The following is a 24,622-nucleotide window of genomic DNA, read 5'->3' on the forward strand; positions in this document are numbered from 1 at the left end:
GCCGGACTCTGCTCGCGGCAGGCGGCCGCGGTGATTTGCGGGATCCTCCGCGCGGCACGGCCGGTCCGCCGGAGCTGCCGGAGTCGCATCCAAGCCCACCACCGTGCGCAGGCGGCAGAGCGCCTTTCGAGAAGGTAGGCGACGATACGCGCGGAACGAAAGTCGCCCCGGAGGTCCTGCGGGCCCGGCGTAAGCCCCAGTCTCGCAGAACTGACCTTTCTCGGCCCTTCGCGCAGGCACCCCCAGCCGCTTCAGGAAAAGGGGTAGTGCCGAGCCCAAAGGAGACAGCCGAGGGCCGGGTTGGGGGGCAAGTCGGGTTTCCCGAAGGAGGGCCGCTTTTAACTCACGCCCATTTTCTCCCTGTGGCTCTCTGGCTAATTAACAAGGGTCCCTGCCGGCTTGTCTGATGTTGCTTCAGTCAGGCCACGTCTGTGGGCTGCCTCCTCCCAGGCGGTAGGGCAAAGGGGAAAGGGCACTTGTCAAGTCGTGTTCCCGGGTCCGAGGAGCGAAGGCGCGGGGGTTTGGTCCGGCCCGGGGCGCACAACCCCTGCCGCGCGCAGGCGTGGCGGCGAGAAGCTAGGCGGCGGCGCTTCTCCTGGGCCTCCCTTCGTGGACTCTGCACCCTCGGGCCCACCCGCTCGTGGCCCAGGAGCCTTGCTTCTAATGCTGAGCAGATTAAGAAGTAGTTGTAGGGGGAGACTAGGGCGAGACCGAGATGGGTCTCGGTTTGGGAGGCAATCGATTTTTTTTTTTTTTTTTAACAATAAAAACTGCTCCCAGGGGATGGAGTGTGACCCTCTCCTTCAGAGAGGTCACGTCTAGGGTAAGAAGTGCAGCCCTTTCCCTTTGCTACTAACCAGGGATGGAGGCATTTGCTCTGGGAGACTTAAAAATCACCAGTTTTCGGGCACATATTCTCCGCCAACCTTTCCTGGGTTGAATTCTGCAGGGCGATTGATGAAAGACAACTAGGGGCCGCAACTCCTTCGGTGACTCTGGCTGTGTTTGTGTTCGGCGTTGGGCGCCCTGGGCAGTGCGTGCGTGCGTGCGTGCGTGCGTGGATTTTTTAAGACCTTTGCTGAGCTGGGCGGAGGCAGAAGCGTTTCGGGACGGAGTCCTCGTCTGTTTCTGCAGAGGTGTTCGGAACCGCAAGGCGCCGAGACTTCAGCCACAAATTTAAGAGTGCTTTCTAGTTTTTAAATAAGGCAGCCTGCCCCCCCCCCGCCCCCCAAGCATACTGCCTCCTTCCACTTGGTACATTGTTCTCTTTAATAATGAGATTTAGCAACCCCCTAGACTTCGCCTCTTGCTTTTCTGCAATCCTCTCATGCTACCCTCCGACCCCTGGAAGGAAGAGCACTGTATCTCGAGTCTGAGCGTCAGAGTTCTAGACCCAACGTTGCCACCTTGCAAATCAATCACCTTGCAAATACCTCTCTAGGTCGTGGTATTTTTTAGTGGATGGAACCGACGCCAACAATCATTGGGTCCCTTAAAACTGTGAGAATTCTCGAGGCTAGGTGACTGTCGCCTGGGGTAGCTTGGGGGGCATTTTTCTAGTACTTTTCATTGAGGCCAAGATGCAGCCTATCCCCACCCCCACCCGGGTCAGGGTCTCTATCAGCTGGGTCCAAGATCAGGAAAAGGGAGTGAGAAAGCTCTGTGCTCTTGCAGAAGGGACTTTCCGGGAAGAGGTCACAGGGACCCAGACGGAGCTCTACTCCAGTCATTCAGTCTCCCAGGGAGCTCACCCCCTGCGAGGCGGGGTCTCCCCATCCCCGTTGCCCCTCGATCTGCAGGCTGCACCGTGTCCGCGGGGAGGCAGAAGCCCGGGAAGGCAGTCAGCGGTGCGATGTCCGCGCTGAGCGTCCTCTGCGGGGGCCCAAACCCACAAGTGTCCGCAAGGCGCCAAACAAACAATCATCGCCCAGCCTCGCCGGGCGCAATTCGAGTAACAAATGCAACGCACGCAAATTGCCTGCCTCGTGTTGCTAAGCGATTGTTTGTCCGCCCGCACGCACCGCTCAGCATGGGAGGACCGGGAGCGGCCAGAGGCGGCCAGCAAGCGCTTAGGTGGGACGTGCAATAAACACGCCGCTGATTTTACTTATTATCACCCAAACACGATTTCACGCGAAGCAATCACCATGCCAGAAGTCTATGAAAATGTGTTTGTTGAGGAGTCCGTCGCCCCGGTAATAACCCTCATTTTTAATATATTAAAGAATAGATCAGTGGATTCCGAATGCGTAAGGTATATGTGCGGGTCGGCATCTCTAAAGGCGCTTTTGCTCCGCAGTCATCGCTAAATTGATTCATAGAGCCTAGACTAAATTGCTTCTCTGATTTAAAACCGAGTGCCCAGATTTGGAGTGTGCGTCTGGGTATCTCTTCCCGCCCCCAAGATATTTTCATTAGGGAGAAAACTGTCGCCGACTGCCCTTCCACACACTCACACACGTGCACCCATGGCTGTAAAAAAAAAAAAAAATGCATATGCGGTCCCAACTTCTTACGGTTTCAGGAACTTTCTTTTCTTAATTCTTTCAGCCTCTCTCCCGGTCACAGAGCACAGCTCATAATCGGATGCCCTCAAGAAGATTTTTCGTGGCATGGGCAAAAAGCCGGCGTGTCCTTTACAAAGGTAGGGAGCCCCCTCGGAGGAGGGCGAATTAGCTGGGTCAGAGGAATTAGGAACAATGCACAGACCCGGCTGCAGCGGGTGCTCGGTGTGGAGACCCCAGACGGTCTCCACAGCGCAAATCGGCTGTATTGTTTGTAGGTGGGCTTAAAAAAAAAAAAAAAATCCAGTGCCTCAAAAATAGTGCTCAAACCCCCGCCCATGGCCCTGCTGCTGCTCCGAGGACACCTCCGGTAGCCCCAGGGGGTTTTCCGCGTGAGGTTGGGTGGGTGGAGTACAGCTCCAGGTGTAGACGCGGTCCCTGCTAAGGGCAGCGCGCCCATTCAACCGGGATATAGGGACCCTTACTAGGCTGAGTTTTGCCGCAAGTTTCGCAACATTCCAAACAGGCGCACTGAGCCTCGGAGGACGAAATAATCAAGGTGTTAGGAAAATTCAACATAACTCGGGGTGTGTGGAGGGGGGTGGGGGTGGGGGTGGGGGAGAAAAGGGTGGCGAAAAATGACGTCTTCCCAAAGCATCCGAAAAAAAAAAAATAGCCTTGGGTTTTCAGGGTTGGAGAAATCCTCTTTCAGCGGAGCTATTTACCAAAGTTTGTTTCAAAGGGACTGCACCATTGCTTTGGCAACTCGCAGAATGCAAATGCCGGTAATTTGTTCTCGGTGGAACTTTCTCTTGAAATGATTAGCAAAGTCAGTCAGTTGAAAATTAGAGCGAGTGCACAGACAGTTCCCGAAGCCCCTCGCTCACCGATATCAGCTTCTAAAGTTTTCATTCATGTAAACCTCATTAATGAAGATCTTTTATTTAAACGTCAAGGGGATTTGAAATTTAGAGTAAATTATGAAGCTTGTATGTCTAGCCAAGTCATGGGTCAAATGCGTTTGTGAAAAGCTGCTCAAAGAGCATATGGTTTTGAATTTTTCTACAATGACTAGTGTTTAAATAAATTGCTTGTACTGCTTAACTTCATGTGTAATTTTGACAGAAATTGGCCTATAGCCTTTTGATATGTAAACATTTCAGCCTTTTATGCGGTATAAAAAAGACACTCGCTTTTTAGGATCAGCTCAGGCAGTCACCCTGTAATTCAGAAAGCTGGCATCTACCATTACATTCTTGCTAGATTTCAACTTTCCAGTGGCAGCCTCAGGGAGAGAAAAAAAAAAAAAGGAAAGAAAGAAAAAGAAAGAAAGAGGATATTTCAAAAGCGATGTCCATTTGGGATTAAAAGCTGCAAATGAAGGGAGAATGTGCCACTTACTATCTGAAAGAAATGGATAAACCATAGTTATTAAAGAACATTTTCTGTCATCTTTCTTTAAGCCAGCCCATCTGAGAGGACACTTAAGCAGGACTGGGACTGACTGCCTTGTCATTAAATGCTTATCTTAGAGCCGAGTCAATCAGTCCAACACGCAAATAGGTGTTAAAAATCTAGGTATCACTTCAGGATGTTAGCGGCGAGATGGCTCTGTGTCACAGAACCCATTAAGATGCAAAAATCAGTCTGGGAGGAGAATCGTGGGCACGGGATGGCTGGACACAAAATGGCACGTCTGAGTCACGCATGGTGGGGGGGTCTTTCTCAGCGGGAGGCTGTGGCTGGAAAAGGCAAAGTCTGCATGGGGCGCAGTTCAGAGACCCCTCTGGGCTGCCAGTGTTTCTGAAACACGTATACATCTGCATAAACCCATTTGTTGCTCATATATCCATCGTCTCCGTAAACAAGCTTGGAATGTGGATTGGAAGGCTGGTTACAGAGCCAGCTGTAGCTTACCAGTTACCCCGGGTGCTAGACGGGGCCACACACACTTGCCGTGGCGGCCACCTCCCCTTCAAGCCCTGTGTTCTCCTGGTCCTACCCTATTTATCCTAAACGTCAGCTTTGTCCTACGCAGACTTTCCCGAGAGACCTCGCCCCTCTGTGAAGTTCTGGAAGCAGTGAGGGGAGACAGGAAGCAACAGAGACCAGTTTGTGCACAGTTGAGCCACCAAGCAGAGTGAGATCTTCTTTATAGAGAGACTGTCCGGGAGACAAAAATGTGATTAAGAAAGAAGACTGGCCGGGGAAAGACAGGAGGAGGTGTTTTATTTACATTTCTTACGCATTCCAACACATCTTACTGTGGTCAGCAAACCGGAAAGGAAAGGACATATTTCATAACCTAAAGAAGGCACCAGACTTTTGTTTTGTTTTGTTTTTCCTCAGCATTCTACATTCCTATCTTACCCTTCTGCCCATTTTGAAATGAATAAGGGTAGATTTTTCCTGTTAGCCGTAGTTGTAAAGTTCTTGGGAAAACAATTGATTTGCTAATAAAATATTTCCGTAGCTTTCAGCTGCTTAACTTTTAGGAACTTACCCCGAAAATGTGTTTGTGATCAAAGTTAGGTAGGCGAGACACGTATTGGGGGTAAAAAAGGAAGACTTAATACTCAAGAGATAATTTGGGAAGTTGTGGGTTGGGGTTTTTTGTTGTGTTTTGTTTTTGAAGGAAAGACTATTAGAAAATAAAACTGAAAATTATGGGGAAAGACAGCCATGCCTGGGTGGCCGTGTTCCGTGTCCAGAAAGGTTGGTTATCAGCAGAGATCTGTGTAACGTGTATTCATCTTTTTAGAGAGGACTTGATGAAATGGTCATTGGACAATACGTCTACTTCAGATCTGGATGCGAGGTGGATAGGAGGTAACGTTACTAGCTCTTTTTCAACATCAGAACGAGGAAACTGACAAACATGTTCCCAGATGTGTCTTGTCCTTCAAAGCAGTCACCAAGGGAGGCTCCTACTTGCCCCAGCATCACTGTCAGTGACGGTTTTGAACAGTTTTCTCAACTCCTGAAAGGTCACTTACTTGGGCCCATTCATTCCTGTCTGCCTTTGAAAGAAGCAGCTAGACTCCCTTGCCCATCGGTTGTGTGCCGAAATCAAGGCTTCCGAAAAGCCTAAGGAGTCGGATGAAGTCATGGGAAGTGGCAGGCGGGAGGGAAGCTGCTTTCAGAGGTCCAGAGGTCACAGGTCCTGTCACCTGCTCAATCCCACCAGCCAGAGGGTCTGATGCTGTCACTCAACTCGAACCTGGCTTTGCCGTGGGAGGAACAGGCTGAGCCCTTCCCAGGGTGCCTGGATAATTCAGATCAGTTCTCTGTCCCCGAAAGGAAAAAGGAGAATTCCCAGAAACAACCTCAACTTTCAGTTTGTTTGATTTGTGTTGGGGCTTTTATTCTCTTTTCTTAGCCAGGAGATCGAGAGTTTTGGAATACACTGCCCTCCACACACGCACACACACACACACACACACACACACACACACACGCCCTCCCTCAGCCCCTCCCCGCCTCCATTTTGCACACTTGATCACTTCTGGGCCAATCAATCCCAATACCAGCTCCTTGGTCACCTCCTTTCTGGAGGTTGTGTTTATTTTCTTGTTTGGGGGTATCTGCCTGCACCCAGGGACAAAAACTGAATGATGCTGGGTCCCGAGGTGGATTTGGTTTCACTTAGCAGTAAAATTCTTTCTGCAGACCAGAAGGTCTTGGATTTAAAATCACAAGAGTCCGTCTCCCCTGTCATTGGGTTGTTTGTAATTTATGTATTATGGGAAAAAGTAGTCTGTTCGTAGTAATGATAGCTTGGGGAATTGAGTATATGAGCCAAACACAGGACAGTTGAACTGAAAAGAACCCCTCTTGTCTACATGATACCTCGCAGGTTTTTTTAACAGGTCCCCGAAGAACATTTCATTCCGCTCTCGTAAGGTTTGTAGATATAGTCATTTTCAGCTCTGCCCGGTAGGTCCACGCGATATTTGCAAGTAGAATGCTGACGTCAACAAACACTTTCATGCCCGGCTAATGACGATGCTTTCTCTGAAACTCCAGGATTCTGGAATTACTTGAATCTTAAAGTGTCTCCGGTTGACTCTGAGATGGGAACATAAGTTTTTGATAATGCTATCCACGTTCTGATTTCAGCCGCGGCCGTTCTTTTTTTTTTTTTTTCTTTTTTTTTTCTTCCCCCCCAACCCCTCAGAAAGTAGCTTTCCAAGCGAAACTAGGTGATCAAGTGAATGCTTAACTTGAAATAAGTTTTGAAATAACTTGTTCACCATTCCAGTCCTTCGGTAAAAGCGCAGCGGCAGAGAGGGCTGCTTTCAAAGCTCTCTGCGAGGCAGGGGAATTCTGGCGTTTCTGAGGAAAAGGTAGATATTGAATATGTGTGGCGAATGCACACCCCTCCGTATTTCAGGGAAATTCTTTATTGAATATTTCTCGCTCCAAAAGCTGGAGTCACTGTGAAATCTCGCTCCTTGGATCTCTGTCGGGGCTGACCTAGTCTCCCGACCTAGGAACAAATTGCCTTTTTATGGGCGCATGTTCTAAATGGGAGCAAACATCTCCATCTTGAGGCATAAGGCCGGAGAAACTGGTATTGAGGGCCGGCCATGACTAGGTCTAATTAGGGCAAACGACTGGTTTGTTTGTTCTAGAAAATGGAGCGAAAAGGGGAGCCCGGGGGGGGGGGGGGGGCTCAGTAGGCTAGGCGTCCGGCTTCAGCTCAGGTCATGATCTCCCGGTTCACGAGTTTGAGCCCTGCGTCGGGCTCTATAAAACAAGGAAATGCCCCGCTCATCAGCTGGCTGAACAACACCTTTTGTTCCCTGGCCCCAAGTTACCTTTCCTCCCTTCTGTCCCCACCCTAGTTTGTCAGGACTCTGGCCACACGTGGAAGGCCCCTGCCCTGTGCCGCTCAGTCTTGGTGCCTTCGCTGGCTCTCTTCGCCCCCTCCTACGTGGCCTTCCCCTGTTGGCTCCGCGCGGCCACACTGGCTTCCCTGTCTGGTTGTGCGGACGTAGCCTCTGCCACCCTGAAGACCCCGGAGGTGACCGTGGGGCCTTCCTGTGCTGCAGAACGAGTCCTCTTAGGGTTGGAAATACCTGAGCTGGGACCATATGGGCGGAACCGGCACTTGGCCCCGTGAGTGTGCTAAATCACTTGTTTAAGGAGAGAATACATTTTCACCCTTCCCCTCCCCACCTCCTCGCTTCTACTTCCTCCCCAAGATCCTTAGCAGGGGAGTGTTAATTAGCCACAGTGGGTGCTCTCCTGAAGTAGATAAAAGAGCGGGTAAGGGAGAAGGGCTGTCCATCTGTTAACCCCAGGCAGTTAGTTCTCCCAGACACCGCCTGGGGTCATCATGCGGCTGGCGTGTGCATAGGAGTGCGCTGGTGTGCAGGTAGCCTTGGGCTTTCCAGCCACACCTGTGTGCCAAGGTAGGCCGACGGTCACCTTTGAACCTGAGGTCTGACACATCCGGGTGGGGCGTCCCACTGTCATCGGGGTGGGTCCTAAATGAAGAAAGCAGGAAGGCTCTCCAGGACTTCCCGGTTGTGTCTCCCCTGGAGCCTGCCTTTTCTCATCTCCGAAATGGGGGAACAATCAGGAAACCAGCTGCAAATCCCCTCTTAGCTCAGACGTCGGCCGCTGGTCACCATTAGCTTGCGTTCTGACTGTGTTCAGGGGAGATGCGGCCCCACTTCCCAGCGGTGCAGCCAAAGGGGTCAGGATCCAGTTCAGGGCCGCGTGGCGATGTGGGAGCAGAGCTGTCCGGACAGAGCTGGCCCTCCGGGATGGGTAGATGGGTCTCGGGTAGTTGAAAAAACTGCTTTTGAGACCCTAAGCGGGGACAGGAATTGGGGGTGGGCCCTTGCCACCTTTGGGGGGTCCTGTTCTCAGTCTGCGGTTCCTACTCCCTGCCCCTCCACGGTGACAAAGCGAGTCAAGGAGAGACTCTCTTGCAAAAGAGCGAATGTTGAACACTGGCAGCACGCTCAACGGTCCCTGTCTGATTCCATTCCAGAGCTCCCGACTCCAGAGTCCCTTCCCCCCCGGCCCCAACCCCCGTGGGTGGTGTGGTGGCTGAAAGTCCCATCTTCGTTGTCAGGCTGCCTTCCAGCTCTGATGCCCACGAGCTGTGTGAGCCGGAACGAGCCCTGTGGCCTCTCGGAGTCTCAGTCTTCGAGTCTGTAAGATGGGGGTGGGTACGAATGATCCCGTTCTCAGGGCAAGCGAGCCGGCGTGTGTGCCCGTGGAGCAGCTGCAGTCATTTGTCATTTGTAGGGCGGAAAGTCCTTGCCACCTCAAGGGGCGTTTACCATTAGGGCCCCCAGCTCTTGCACACAAATAGATCAAGGGAGAGGAGAGCCTAAATATCTGCAGTGGTGTAGACAGAGGCCTGGGCTTGGTTTCTTGCACAACAAAAAGTCTCAAATCCTTTCCCGGGGAAATTCCCAAGGAAAATGGTGTGTCGCTTACGAATTGCAATTCTCCGGGGGCGCCTGGGTGGCTCCGTCGGTTGAGCGTCCGGCTGCGGCTCAGGTCATGATCTCGTAGTTCGTGGGTTCGAGCCCCGCGTTGGGCTCTGTGCTGACAGCTCAGAGCTTGGAGCTTGCTTCGGATTCTGTGTGTCTCTCTCTGTCCCTCCCCTGCTCATGCTCTGTCTCTGTGTGTCTCAAAAATAAATATAAACATTAAAAAAAAATTTTTTTTTTAGAAACAATTGCAATTCACTACCTCCCTTGATTCTCAGATTAAAGCAACAGAGAGCCATGAGGGGTCAGAGGAGTCTAAGGACTTGGCCCCAGGTCTCAGAGCAGGGAGGTCGGGGTGCCATCATTCCTCGCTGGGCCTCCTGGTAGCCTGGGGCTCCTTCCATCGACCCGTCCTGGTGCAGCCTAACGCCTGCTTCTTCAAACAACCAGCTTGACTCCAACCCCACTGTGGGAAAAATCAAGGGGGCTTCCAGCTGTGAGGAGTCTGAGAAGCTGAGGGACCACTCGCTGGGAGGGTGGGGTCCTTCGCTGGGAGGGTGGGGTCCTCCAGAAAAGCTGTGCACACACCTCCCGAGGTTATCTTTGCCTCCCAAGGAAGCCAGCGCGGAAGGGGCAGTTTTTCGGTCAGAGTTCACTTGTGACCCCAGGCTCTTCCCCTCCCCTCCTCCTCCCTGCCACCCTGCCCCAAACCTCTTTGGGCGTGGCCTATATTATTCATAGGCTAACCTACTGAAGGTTAAGATTTAAGACCCCCTGAGTAAATCCACCCGAGCAAGCCCCTCCACTCATACTATACACCAGGTCTGCGGAAGGATATTCACGAGGGATAATGAAATTCATTAGGAACAACCTAAATGTTTACCGGTAGGGTACTCATTAGATAAAGCAGCACACACCCATAATAAATAACCACACGGCCATTGAGGAGAAGAAGGCCATCTCGTATGTACTAATATGGAAAGATCTCTAAGATGTCTTGTTGAATGGCAAAGTTAAGTTATCTGAAATATTATGACTGTGTGTGTGTGTGTGTGTGTGTGTGTGTGTGCACGTACACAACAGCAACATTGACTATGGGTTCATAGGGGTTAACGTTTGGAAGGCAGTTAGAACAATGCATGGAACACAGTAAGTGCTGTATGGTGTTTGAGAAATATATAAACGCACAAAAGAGAAAGATCTAGAAGGTCCACCAGTGAATTAACAGGACCAGTCACCTCTTGTAGGAGGGGCTAGGATTGGAGTAGATACTTAAAGAGGACTTGAGCCTTACTGCTAATGTTTTACTTTTGAACAAAGACACAGCATTCGTGTTTTACTTGTGACGTTAAAATTCAACGTGCATCGAAACCCAGTATCTCCAAAATCTGAAACTCCTTTCCCCCTCTGCATGGGCAGTGTTCCAGGGAAAGGGGACCAAGGTCAAACAAATAATGAGATAAGTGACTACACCCCACCCCCACCCCATTTCCTCAACTAACACCTCATCACAGGCAAACAACATCCTTGGAAAGGAGTCCCCCTCGCTAATGACTCACTCCCCTGGGTTCCTGGACAATGGCTGGGGGTGTGAAGAGGACGGGGCTCCTACGTGGACACATTATAGGTTTAAAGTCTTAAGATTGGATTCTAGTCCCCAAACTTACCGATCAGATGCGTCAGTCACTTCTTCTCATTCTGCGACAAGGATCCCAACTTTGCCTTAAGTTCCCCTTAATTCTGGAGAGACCAGTGAGCCTTTAAAATTATAATCATCTTTGTCCCTTGGCACCTAACAGTGCCTGGCGCGAGGTAGGTGCTCAGTGGATGTTTGTGAAACTGAGCTGAAAATAGTTTGTAAGGAATTTCTGCGTGCTGGGCACTGGGCTACATGCTGGGGCAGAAAAGACGAACTTGCAAAAGTCCCTGACCTCATGGTAAGTCCCTTACGCTCAAAGAGATTTCCAGCAGTAAAAAGCCATGGCTAAGGAGGAATAAAGCAGGTGATCTTAGCTCTTGGTGCAGTGAACAGGACGGGACATTATTGTCACAGCTCAGTGTGTTGCAGCAGACGGAACACAAAGGTCTGAGTTACACGGAGTCGCGTAAACTCGTAACTCAAACGTAGGTGCCCAGTTTGATTTTGATGTCTGTATAGCCACAGATCCTGCTCGGGCTTTTTCTGATGAGCCTGCTTGATCTTGTGCTGACAATCAGGGCATGTAACTTTGATGTCATGAGATTTTGGACCATCCACCGTACTCAGACCTGAGCCCAAATCCTGGTTTCACCAACCCGTGGCCAGGTCACTAGGGTGCCAGGGCGGGTTCCTGGGGTTTCAGAGCCTCAAGGATCATCCGTGTGAGATTGTGAGGACAGGACCGCTCTCGGGTTGTTGGATGGATGATAAGTACTAGGTGCCTAGAAGGGGTCCAGCCAATGGGAGCATTCTGGCCTGGACAGGAAAGAAGGCAAGACACCTGTGCCCTCACAGAGCCTGCTCACCAAATGGTAGCCTGGGGAGGCTTTCTGGATGTTCGGATTTAGCATTTTCCAAGACCCCGAACACCTTGAAGGCTCAAGGCGTTGGATGGCTACTCAAAGTGACTCCGAAAATTAACCTCGGTCCTCTTCAAGGGCTGAGATAAAGACAATCTTGATCGTATTTCCTTATCTTTAACTTACTTTAAAGGCTTTTGCACTTGAGTTATTATCCTCATTTGCGCATGAGGAAATGGGATCCTGGAAGATGAAGCGATCGATCATACAGACGGTAAGAAAGGAGCAGAAGTCTTAGACCAACCCAAATCTCCCCCCCAAAGCCGGTATTCTTTGCGCCTCAGCACCTGGCGAGGCAAAGAGGTGATGCAGAGAAAGGAAATTTTCAGCAAGGGCTTTCTGGGTTAGCTTCCTTCGGGGGGTTTGAATCTCCCTGATCTCAGTGTTTGCATCTATACGACGCGGCTACTTGTCACCCTGTCCCCCTAGGTGGTTGTGAGGAATAAAGGAGATGGTTAGGAATAGCTTTCACAGGCATGGTGGCCCAGACGGTGATGCTCTATGGAAACACAGGGACCTAATTCACAGAAGTTGGACTCTTGTCAGAGGAAAACAACTTAACGTTGCTTGCGCTTTCCTTCGTGGGCACGGGAGAAAATGATATATAATAGAAATTACTCGGGGCGCCTGGGTGGCGCAGTCGGTTAAGCGTCCGACTTCAGCCAGGTCACGATCTCGCGGTCCGGGAGTTCGAGCCCCGCGTCGGGCTCTGGGCTGATGGCTGGGAGCCTGGAGCCTGTTTCCGATTCTGTGTCTCCCTCTCTCTCTGCCCCTCCCCTGTTCATGCTCTGTCTCTCTCTGTCCCAAAAATAAATAAAAACGTTGAAAAAAAAATTAAAAAAAAAATAATAGAAATTACTCTATGGCTACATGAGCCTGAGGATCTCATCACATAGGGGTGCCTGGGTGGTTCAGTCGGTTAAGCATCAGACTTTGGCTCAGGTCGTGATCCCACCGTTCGTGAGTTTGAGCCCCCGCATGGGGGGTCCTCTGTCCCTCTCTCTCTCTCTCTGCCCCTCCCATGCTCACGCTCTCTCTCAAAAATAAATAAACCTTAAAAAAGTTTTAATGAAAAAATCTCATCACGTAAGAATGAAGGTGCTAAGTGGGTATGTCTGTACAGATGTGCACGTGACATTGGCATGGTGCTTAGCAGGTGTTAAGGTAGGGTTAATTAAGAGATATGGTGGGCGGGTGAGACCAGGATTTGAACCAGGCACCTGGCGGATAGCTGCCTGGCTGCCTTCTTCTCGACCATTCTGCTTCCCATTCTGCCGACACCAGGGGCGTGGTTAGCACTTTGCCAGCTGCCCCAGGGGGCCGCTGTGTCTGGGGATCCCTGCCCCACCCTTCCTCCTTTGCAGCACTCGGGACAGTGTGGAGTGCTTGGAAGAATTGGAGCTGATGGTAGGTGTGGGGTGTGGCCAGATCGCTTTCGCTCTCTTCCTCTCCCGAAGAGGGCTGTGGCAGGGCTGGGGTGCCCACCTGCGCCTGGAGGGCTGATGACGCGGGCAGACTGACAACCAGGCCAGCTGCACAGAGCTGGGAAGCAGACCCAGCCGGGCTGCCTCCAGCAATGAAAGAATGTTCTAGAAACCAGGGCAAAGTTGCTAGTGCCTTGGAATGTGGGCAGCCCTCTGCCAAGTAGCAGGTCCCACATTCCCGGTAAGGTTGCTAACTGCTGGCCTTGGGGCTGGGGACATCATGGGACACAGGATCTGAAGCAGGCTCCAGGCTCTGAGCTGTCAGCGTGGAGCCTGACGCGGGGCTCGAACCCACGAACCACAAGATCATGACCTGAGCTGAAGTCAGAGGCTTAACCGACTGAGTCCCCCAGGCGCCCCTGGATTTAATTTAATTTTATGTGTTTCATTATACTGAAATTCATTTTCCTATTGGTGCTCACATTTTCCTGTCTCTGGCGAATGGGAACCTTCCCAAATTTGCTTCTGAGTCCTAAGCTGACACAGCTCAGTCGTCTTTCATGGCTGCCCTGCTTTCTTGTTTGACAGGATGTTCCAGAATGATCGCATTCATTTCCTGCCCGAGACTGGGAATCAACCATTCCTGGTTTCTTTGAGTGAGAAACAGTATTTAGAGACCATAGTCTGATGCTGGGGATGCTCATTTATACTGTTTTAGATATTGTTCTGGGTCTTTTTGGTAGATCTAGAGTTAACAGAGTGAAGAAAAAATCCAGATCATTTTTTAAAGGATAAAATATACCATGAGTTTGTTCTGATGTTTCTAATCCTAACTCAGGTTATATTTAACCTTTTTAAACTCAGATCTCCATCTTTTTTCCTACACCAAAATCCTGGCTCCCGACGGCTGGTGGGAGAGATAAAACAGGCTGAGAAGTTGAAGTGCTAACAAAAATAGCTGAGGGGTGCTTAGGTGCCTCAGCAGGTTAAGCATCCGACTTTGGCTCAGGTCATGATCTCACGGTCCGTGAGTTCGAGCCCCGTGTCGGGCTCTGTGCTGACAGCTCGGAGCCTGGAGCCTGCTTCAGATGCTGTGTCTCCCTTTCTCTCTCTCTCTCTCTCTCTCTCTCTGCCCTTCCACCGATTGCATTCTCTCTCTCTCTCTCTCTCTCTCTCAAAAATAAATAAAAGCCTTAAAAATAGCTGACATTTATTGAATGATGATTATATGCCAGGCCCTAGCCAATACTCACAACCAGCCAAGAACCATGTTATTATTACACAAGGGAAGTCTGAGGCTCAGAGAGGCTGGAGAAGCTGCCCAAGGTCACGCAACTAGTTCAGGGCAAAGTCAGGAATGAGACTCAGGCAGGGTGGCTCCGGGGTGAGACCCTCCACACTCCCCTCCTTAACCACCTCCCTTTGCTTAGAACAGTGGCCCATGGAAGGCGACCAGGGCCCCGGAGAGAAGCAATTATAGAGCAAAGAAATTGAGTGATCACTTCCACAGAGGGCTGGGGAGACCGGGAAGGCTTCTGTAATGTTCTGGATTCAGGGGGACACAGTCTAGGCCATGACAGTGACAGGCAAGGCCTGTCATGCCTGGTGCACCATAGATCATGTTAAATCTCAGAAAGATAAGCCAACTTCCTCCTTCACTGACACGGCACCAGGGCATTTTGGGTAACTGGCTTGTGTTAGTTCTGCCCCGTATTAGCTTGACCTAGTTCTGCCCCACATGAGCTTGACCTTGAGGGTGAAAGGGAGTAAAAATGCCACCATACCCAGCAGAGTGAGAGTCAGGGAAGGGGTTCCCATGGTGGAGTCCCGTAGTCAGCAAAGACTGGATGAGGCCGTGGCGGCCAGCCACGATGGCCCCAGTGGAGCGCAAGGCACCCCTTCTGCAGCTGTTCTGACTCCCCTCTACTGACAAATGAGGAAACCGAGACTGGAGACAAAGAGACTGTCCTGAGCTTAAGCAGCTGTGATGTGGTACAACCTGGCCATGACCCCAAGGCTCTGACTCGAGCCCGGGCTCTTCCCTCAACCTTTTGCAGCCCATGAACGTGGGGTCATGTTGCCGACGGTGGGTGTCGCTGTAACAAAGTGCCACCCATGGAACGACCTAAACAACAGAAACGTATTGTCCCACAGTTTGGAGGCTGGAAATCCGAGATCGAGGTGTTGGCAGGACAGATGATGAGAAGGAATCTGTTCCGGGCCTCCTCCCTCCAGGCTTCTGGAAGCCTCGGTGTTCCTTGGATTGTCGGTGACCTTCTCCCTTCGCAGCATCTTCCCTCTGTGTGTATGTCTGGGTCCAGATTTTTCCCTTTTAGAAGGACGAAGGTCATACTGGATTAAGGCCCACCCTGACGACCTCATTTTAACTTGATTTCCCGTGTAAAGAAAGACCTTATCTCAAAATCAGGTCATGTTCTGAGGTATTGGGTTAGGATTTCAACAGATGAATTTGGGAGGGACCCGTCAATCCATGACACTGGGGATGGGGGGGACGCTTTCCCTACTCGGTACCTATGTGCTGGGCAAACCTTAGGCTCCAGCAGGCGGCTCCAGGCTGCTGGGTTTCTTCTGAAGCTCTCACTTAACGGTTTCCTGTCCCTCCTTTCCTGTGTGTGTGTGTGTGTGTGTGTGTGTGTGTATCCTCAGTGCTCTGTCTGCTTTGTGTCCCCCATCTGATCGTGAGCTGCTCCGGTGGCAGAGACCACATCTTGGTTAATCTTGCCCCTTCCTCCCAAACCATGCTTTGCGGATTAAAAATTCTCCAAACAATGGAGTAACATTTTCCAGGCCTTTATGTTAAGGAAATGCAACCGCTCACCTGTGTTCCCCCCACTCCCTCCCCTCCCTCTTTTACAGCTTTAAAAATAATTTGCAGCTATCCTAATAAAACTCAGTTCAGGGCACAAGTCACGGATGGATGCTAAAACCTCTGGGTGAAATTGTTAGGAAATGTGATACTTACACACTATCAGGGTCTTGTGCTACGGATTACTTATCAATTACAAAAGGAGACCAGAGATTTCTCAATAATTGAAAGGGAGATGGGGTGCCTGGGTGGCTCAGTCCGTTAAGCGTCCAACTCTTAATTTCAGGTCATGAAATCTCAGGTCGTGATCTCAGGTCTCAGGTTGTTATCTCAAGGTTCGTGGGATCCGGCCCTGTGCGAGGCTCCTGCTCTCTGGGCTGGTTCTGGGCTCCTCTCTCTCTGCTCCTCCCCCTGCCCATGCTCTCTCTCTTTCAAAATAAACATTAAAAAAAATCTCTTTAAAATAAAAGGGAGAAAATCTAAGACTGCCTCAGTCAGTGATCACAGTTACCCTCAGCAGGATGGGACGACAGACGAACACCGCCAGCCCCTGTGGGATATAGTGGGAAGGATACAGGGTCATTTCTACTGCATACGTGTAAAACATTTTCAACTTGATTCTGATAATGAAGAATCATTCAGACATATCCAGATAGGGGAGGACTCTACATAACAGCTATCCCGTAATCTTCAAAAATGCCAATATCTCTCGAGATAAAGGAAGGTTAAGGAATTGTTCCAGACTCAGGAGACCGAGGACACATGACAAGTAAATGCAGCATGAAATACTGGTTTGCATCCTGGATTCAGGGAAAGTTGCTCGGAAAGACGTTATTGGGGAAATTTGAATATGGAATGCATATCAGATATTATAAAAATGTTAACTTTCCTGGATTTCATAATGGTAACTATTACATAAGAGAACAGGCTTCTTTTTTTTTTTTAAGTATATTTATTTATTTTGAGAGGGAGAGAGACAGAGACAGAGACAGAGAATCCCAAGCAGACTCTTTGCTCAGTGTAGAGCCCTATTCCAAGAATTGTGAGATCATGACCGGAGCTGAAATCAAGAGTCAGACGCTCAACCCACTGAGTCACCCAGGCTCCCCTAGTTCTTAAAAAATATATACTGAGTGCTCACTTCGGCAGCATAGAGACTAAAATTGGAACGATACAGAGAAGGTTAGCATGGTCCCTGCACAAGGCTGACATGCAAATTCATGAAACGTTCCAAATTTTTAGAATTTCTGTACAGGCATGCCTTAGAGATATTACGAGTTTTGTTTCAGATGACCACAATAAAGTGAATATTGCAATAAAGTGAGTCAAATGAAAAAGAAAAGAAATATGTACTGAAACATTCAAAAATGAAAGGTCCCGGGGCGCCTGGGTGGCTCAGTAAGTTAAGTGTCCGACTTTGGCTCAGGTCATGATCTCACAGTTCGTGAGTTCAAGCCCTGCATCGGGCTCTCTGCTGTCGACACAGAGCCTGCTTCAGATCCTCTGTCTCCCTCTCTCTCTGCCCCTCCCCTGCTCATGTTCACGTGCACGCATGCGTTCTCTCTCTCTGTCTCAAAAACAAACAAACAAAAAAGTAATAAGTCCCAATATCTGCAACTTACGCACAAGCGGTTAATCAAAATAATAACAATAGGTGGGAAAATTTTGCAAACCAATGTTCTGCTCTGTACTGTTACCTACCGTATATCACTGAGTCTGTCATACATGTGTACATACATATCCGCGTGCACAAAACCAGGGACACACTACCGCATGCTAATTTGGAGGGCTTTCTGTGGATAATTTTGCCTAGAGCGATTTTTAGCTCCACGTTCCGACTTCAGGACCAACTCCCCAGGTCAGAGGCATCTCCAAGGTAAATATTGTCCACGATATTCAGCTAAAAGCAAGGCAGCAGCCCTTGGGTTTGGGGTACACTGAGACTAAATCATTCCAGTGGGTGGAAGAGAGAGGAACCGAGGGGGACGAAGAACGGGGCCTTGGGCCAACAGTCCTGGGTGCGCATTATTCAGGATGTTGAAGATGAAGGCGTTTGCATTTGAATTGGTAGAACAAGACGGCTGAGCGCTCTCACCCGCGTTGTCCAACAAAAACGTAACGTGAGCCACAGTGCGATTTCCACTTGTCTAGTAGCTGCATTAAAGAGGTAAAAAGAAACAGGTGCGATTAATTTTGATAACATATTTTATTTAACCCGATATATCCAAAATGCCTTCATGTCAGCCTATCTTTAAGGTAAAAAGCATCAATGAGATCGTTTTCATTCTCTTTTTCACACTACAGCTTACAAGTCTGGAATGTGTTTTATCGTCACCGCACATCTAGATTTGGACCGGCCGCATTTGGACGAGTCCTCAGGAGCCACCTGTGGCTGGTGGCCACCCCGTGGAACAGCGCGGGGATTAGACCGTGAAACAAAGACAGGGGCGGGTTGAAATCCCAACGCTTCCGCTTATTAGATTCGTGACTGTCAGGCAGATCATTTAATCACCTTCAGTCTTCTTGTTTCCTAGACGGTAAGATGGGACTTGACCAGGGAACCTATCTCTTGGGTCGTTGTAATGATCGGTGTGAAGTGCCCTATGGAGGGTCATTCACTCATTCACTCGTGGTGCTAATTCGGTCATTCTGTCTATACAACAAGGAGGTGTGGCTGTGTGCCAGGTGGGACACTTGGTAGGGAGTGACCACCCCATACAAGGGTTCTATTTATACTGAACAGCCCCGCCCCAAGCAAGTATAGATTAGGACCAACGCTGGCAACTCCTGTGCTTATGGTAAATGCATAAAGAAGATGCTGGAAAGAAGAGATTGCCTGTCTGTTGTGATGACTCCGAGCTCAAAGACAGACCATTCTGAGTGCCCAGATCAACCCAAGGACTTAATTATTCAATGGTGTTCACCCTACACGTGTTAGTGCACTGAGCGGCCTGGAATTGTACCGGTTACAAAAGACGGCAGGACCAGGGTAGAGAAGCTTGAGGCTGAGCCAGCCAAGGAGCTCGTGTTTGTGGGAGGCAGGAAGGGGCCAGCGGGAGACCAATAAGACGGTGGGGAGGGGTAGAGAAATGGGACAAGGCCCATGGTGAGGCCATGCTATGGACCAAGCGACCAGGAAGGTGCTAGAATTAAAGGGGGAGATGCTGTTGCTAAGAGGACAGACCACGCCTATGAAGGTCAGATATCAAGAGAAGGGCCTGGGAGGTTTGGGGGCCTGGGCTGCAAGGGTAGGGTTGAGAGGGTGGGGAGGGGTTGGAGCTGGAAGGTGAGTGCACTGTGAACAGCGGGTAGAGGTGGTGACAGGATCTGGGGTTTTTATCAAATGGCTTTAGAAAGGAGTTAATGGGTCTGCTCTGTAGGAGCAGGAAGGAGGCCCTTTGGTGGAGGAAGGGCCTCTCTCAGGGGAAGATAACCACTGAAGATCAGAGAAGAGGGTCAAGACCAGGAACCTGCCCGGGATCTCTGCTGGGGGTGAAAGATGTCTTCTCCCTGGAAACCAGCCCTGTGGGATGGACCCGTGGAGAATGGCCTTGGCCCCCAGCCTGAGTTAGGAGATAACACAGAACAAAGTGCTTGACAGTGGAGTCAGGGAGGAAGTCTGCGTGGTGTGGGTTCGCAGGAGAGGATTAGCAGACTTCCCCCAACAAATCTAGATCATCCCGTTCTCGTCTCTGGGCCTTTGCACCTGCTGTTATCCCATCTGTTGCCTGGAAGCTAAGTTCGCTCTCCGTGTTTGCACAGCTGCCTCTTTCTTAGCAAGCAGGTCTTATTCAGACACCATGTGTGAAGGTCTTTCCTGGCCACCCTTTCAAGCAATGCCGTCCCCTCACCTCTTCCTTCCACACAGCTTTTAGATAGCACACCTCCCCCATCTGACATCAGATCATTTGTTTGTAATTGTCTATTTCCTCCCCTAGAGTGTTACGTGCTCCTTAAGGGTAGGGCTTGGTCGTATTCCCTGTTCTCTCTCCACCATTTGGGGCACTACTTGCCATCTAGGAGATGTCCAAAAGATAGCTGTTGTCAGAATAAATACATGGGTGGACGGATAGATGGCTGGACAGACAAGATGGATGGACGGATGGATGGATGGACAGACAAGATGGACGGATAGATGGATGGGCAGACAAGATGGATGGACGGATGGATGGATGGACAGACAAGATGGATGGACAGATGGACGGATGGATGGACAGATGGATGGATGGACAGATAGATGGATGGATGGATGGACAGATGGATGGATGGATGGATGGATGGATGGACGGATAGGTGGATGGACAGACAAGATGGATGGATGGATGGACAGACAAGATGGACAGATGGATGGACAGATGGATGGATGGACAGATAAGATGGACGGATGGATGGATGGATGGATGGACGGATGGATGGATGGATGGATGGACGGATAGGTGGATGGACAGACAAGATGGACGGAGGGACAGACGGACGGATGGATGGATACACCCACTTGGTGACGGTTTCAATGTGATTAAAACTAGGGCAGATGGAGAGGCTGCCCATAATCTGAACTGAAGGAGGAAATTGGTGGTGTCTCCTGTTTCAGAAATATTTCAGGGCTGGACCTGATCTTAGTGATTGTGGAGTGTGCATGTGGAGGTGAAAGAGATAAGGAACCCAGGTCCTAACACAGGATATCAAGGGGCCACCCAGGAGCCATATCTAATCTGCACAGATGGTTGATTTGAACTGCACCATGTTTAAACATTTTTTAAAAAGTGAGTTTGCCAGCATTGGAAACTCTGTAAAGATTTCAAATAACAAAATGTAGATATCTATTTTCACTTAGCCAAAAGATCTGGCAACATCAGGCCTGCAGTTTTACAGAGCAAAAAATGGGGTGGAGCTGACAGGCGTTCACTCCCATTTCATCTGGCCTTGGCCATCAGGTCACCGGAAACCCAGCCCCTCGCCCTGCCCCCTCGGCCACTTTCTCATTGTCCTCACAGGCCTGGCCCCATCCATTCACCTTCGAATTTGTTTTTCTTGCTCTATAAGCTCTCAATCCCCAAACTAGTGGTTTCCAACTCTTTGAAGTATGAAAACCCCTTTGCAAAATAACTGTTTCCCTATAATCAGGGAACTAGTACATGCTCACAGCAGAAGTTCAAGAAACAGAAAATCGATAGAAGACAATACTCACCACCCACAAGCCCAACATGGAGAGATGAGCACTATTTACATTTAATGAATGTGAGGATCTCTAACATCTTTGTGGTCCTCACACCCTAGTTGTTTTTATATATAGTAAATATTCATTGACTGAAGTAAGATCTAATTGGGGCGCCTGGGTGGCTCAGTCGGTGGAGCCTCCAACTTCTGCTCGGGTCACGATCTCACGGCTCATGAGTTCGAGCCTGGCGTCGGGCTCTGTGCTGACAGCTCGGAGCCCGGAGCCTGCTTCCGATTCTGCGTCTCCCTCTCTCTCTGCTCCTCCCCCTGGTCATGCTCTGTCTCTGTCTCACAAAAATCAATAAACACTGAAAAAAGAATTAAAAAAAAGAAATAAGACATAACTTGAAAAACCTATGATTTCAGAAGCACAGATGAAGGAACACACATACTTCCTTCACACATTGTTCACCCACAGGTATTTGCAAAATAGGCATATGTGTACATGGGCACACAGAATCCCCTGGTCGGTACTCCTTGGTGCCCACGTCCCTTGTCTTCTCTATTTGTGCCCGTAAGTTCTTCTTTTTTAAAAAACGTTTATGTATTTATTTATTTTTGAGCGAGAGATGTGCACGAGTGGGGGAAAGGTAGAGAGAAGGGGAGAGAGAGAATCCCAAGCAGGCTGGCTCCTGACGCGGGGCTCCAACTCACGGAGGGTGAGATCACGACCTGAGCCGAAGTCAAGAGTTGGGTGTGACTGAGCCACCCAGGCGCCCCAGGCCCATAACTTCTACTTTCTGGAAATATAGTAGGGGCACCTGGATGGCTCAGTTGGTTAAACATCTGACTCTTGATCTCAGCTCAGGTCTTGATCTCAAGGTCATGTGTTCAAGCCCTATGTTGGGCTCCGACCTGGGCATGAAGCTTACATAAAATATATCTAGTATGTATATAGTAAAGACTGAAAAGTGTGCCAATTTGGCATTCTGGCACTCTAGGCATTCTGAGGGACTCTTATGTCAATTAGAGCCTGGCAGCATTATAGCAAACACACATTTTGATGTATTGATGAGCTTATTGGAAATAAGGGAACTCTGAAGGGCCACGAAAGATACATAAACAAGCAACTAATCAAGCAAATAAATAAATAAATATCAGGGAGCAGAGGCCAAAGCAAGAAATGGTAAATAGTAAGCAAGTACATTGAGTAATAATTGGAAGGCAGTGTTGTCCTGATTTCAAAGAGCTTTATCAGCACTACCCATGAGAAGCTAAATTATTGTTAAGAAAAAAAAAAAAAAAGCAATGTTAAAGAGGGTCAGTAGATAAGGATAAGAAGTTCAATTCACCAGGAAGATGTGGCATTGTAAACTTCATCCATTTTATAAGGCCTCAAAAATGTGAAACAAAATCTGAAAACAATTACGGGGAGAAATGAACACATCTACCATAATTGTCAAGGATTTCAACGCATCTTTACTAGTTACCGATAAACACACAAAAAAATATTAGAAAAGACAGAAGTTTTTGTTTTTTTTTAATGTTTATTTATTTTTGAGAGAGAGTGCCAGTGGAGAGGGGGCAGAGAGGGAGGGGCACAGAGGATCCAAAGCAGGCTCTGTGCTGACAGCAGAGAGCCCAGTACAGGGCTTGAACCCACAAACCACGAGCTCATGACCTGAGCTTAAACCAACGGAGCCCCCCAGGCGCCCCGAAATGACAGAAGGTTTGAATTACAGTTGTCGGATCGTCGGCCGTGACTTCGTGGGCATACAACTCCTCCAACAATTAAAAAATGGTCGTTCTTCTCAAGTACAGATGGAAATTTTCATCTGTGTTTTACGATTTCTTAGCACTGGTTTTAATTTCTAATTTAATTGCATCATGGTCGGAAAACAGGGTTGAAATGTGTAGACTCTTAAACCACGGAACATTTGTCATCTATTTAAGACAATGAATGTCATACAGATATGACAGTCTCTGATCACAGTGGGATTTACGAAGTAGCTACAGATAGTGCAAAGAGAAATTTTAGTAATCTTTCCATGTCTGGAAATTTAAAAGCCCGCTTCACAACAACTCATGAATAAAAGAATAATAATTTGCATTTGAAATAATTAGAATTGATTGATACCCAAACTATTACATGTCAGTATGCAGGGAACGCGGTCTTAAGTGGAGATCCATAACCTTAAATATTATATTAGAACCAAGAGAAGCTGAAAATGTATGCATTAAAAAGGAAAACAGAATACCCCCAAAGACAGCGGAAAGGAGGAGACCATGAAGATACGAACAGAAATTAATGACATAGATACAAAAAAGATACAATAGAGCAGATCAACAAGACTACTGGTTTTTTGAAAAGATTAATGAAGCAGCCTGAATCTGGTAGACTGATTGAAAAAAAAAGAAAATAGATGCATATAATAGTATAAAGAAAGTAAATGGATCAAAACCATAGCCACAACAAAAATTTAGTAGAATATTATAAAAATCTTTATGCCTGGGGTGCCTGGGTGACTCAGTTGGTTAAGCCGTTTGACTCTTGATCTTGGCTCAGGTCATGATCTCACGGTCTGTGGGTTCGAGCCCCGCGTCGGGCTCTGTGCTGACAGCTCGGAGCCTGGGGCCTGCTTCGGATTCTGTGTCTCCCTCTCTTTTTGCCTCTCTCTCTCGCTCTCTCTCTCACTCTCTCTCTCTTTCTTTCAAAAATAAATAAACACTAAAAACATTTTTTTTTCATCCTTAGGCCAAAAATTTGAATTCTTAGAATTCAAATAAATTCTTGGAAGTCAAACCAAATAGTGACGTCCATAGAAAAATAACTCCAAAATTGATTCGAAGAGAACGAAAAAGCCCAAAATTTCTTAAAACCACTTATAAAATGAGTAAGAGCTTAATTATCTTCCTATAGGAAAAGATAATTACAGGTCCTAGATTTTTTTTCCTTTTTTTTTTTAATTTTTTAACATGTATTTATTATTGAGAGACAGAGAAAGACAGAGCATGAGCATGGGAGAGACACAGAATCGGAAGCAGGCTCCAGGCTCTGAGCTGTCAGCACAGAGCCCACACGGGGCTCGAACCCATGAACCGTGAGATCATGACCTGAGCCGAAGTCGGACACTTAACTGACTGAACCACCAGGTGCCCTTAGATTTTTTTTTTTTTTTAAACAAAGGAGTTCAACTAAACTTCCCAGCTCATCCCGATCATACAGAAAATCTTCCAGAGACTAATAAAAAGTGCCTAACTCATTCTATGATGGTAATACAACCTTGATATCAAAACCGACTAGTCAAGGACGGTGTGAGAAAGACAATCTCATTTATTAATATGAATGTAGAAGTCTCCTCTAAAATATTACCAACGGAATTTGGCAACGCATCAAAAAGATAATGCGTGAGAACTAAGTTGGGTTTAATCCCAACGACGCAAAGGTGATTTAATATTGGAAAAAAGTTGGTAAGTGTTCGCTAGTTTAGCAGATGTAAACAAACTGTCCCAATGTGCGTAGAAATAAGAATTTAGAAAACCTGTTGCCCATTTGTAATCAATCAGTTAAAAATTTACCAGCATAAAAATGGAAAAGACCTTCCTTGACAAAGCGAAGGTATCTACCAGAATCATTTGGTAGTAAATTAGAATCTTTTCCCTAGAAATTAGAGAGAAGACAGGAATGCATTCTGT

General features: G+C 48.5%; 1 non-coding gene across 1 annotated transcript; it reads left to right on the forward strand.

The window, feature by feature from the left end:
• The first annotated feature begins 16,902 nt into the window (after positions 1–16,902).
• Positions 16,903–17,009, forward strand: LOC125169143 (U6 spliceosomal RNA). The gene has a single exon (XR_007153476.1). It is a non-coding gene; the product is annotated as a U6 spliceosomal RNA (small nuclear RNA).
• The last annotated feature ends 7,613 nt before the right edge of the window (positions 17,010–24,622 follow it).

This window comes from Prionailurus viverrinus, chromosome B3 (assembly GCF_022837055.1).
Source record: "Prionailurus viverrinus isolate Anna chromosome B3, UM_Priviv_1.0, whole genome shotgun sequence".
NCBI classification, from domain to species: domain Eukaryota; kingdom Metazoa; phylum Chordata; class Mammalia; order Carnivora; family Felidae; genus Prionailurus; species Prionailurus viverrinus.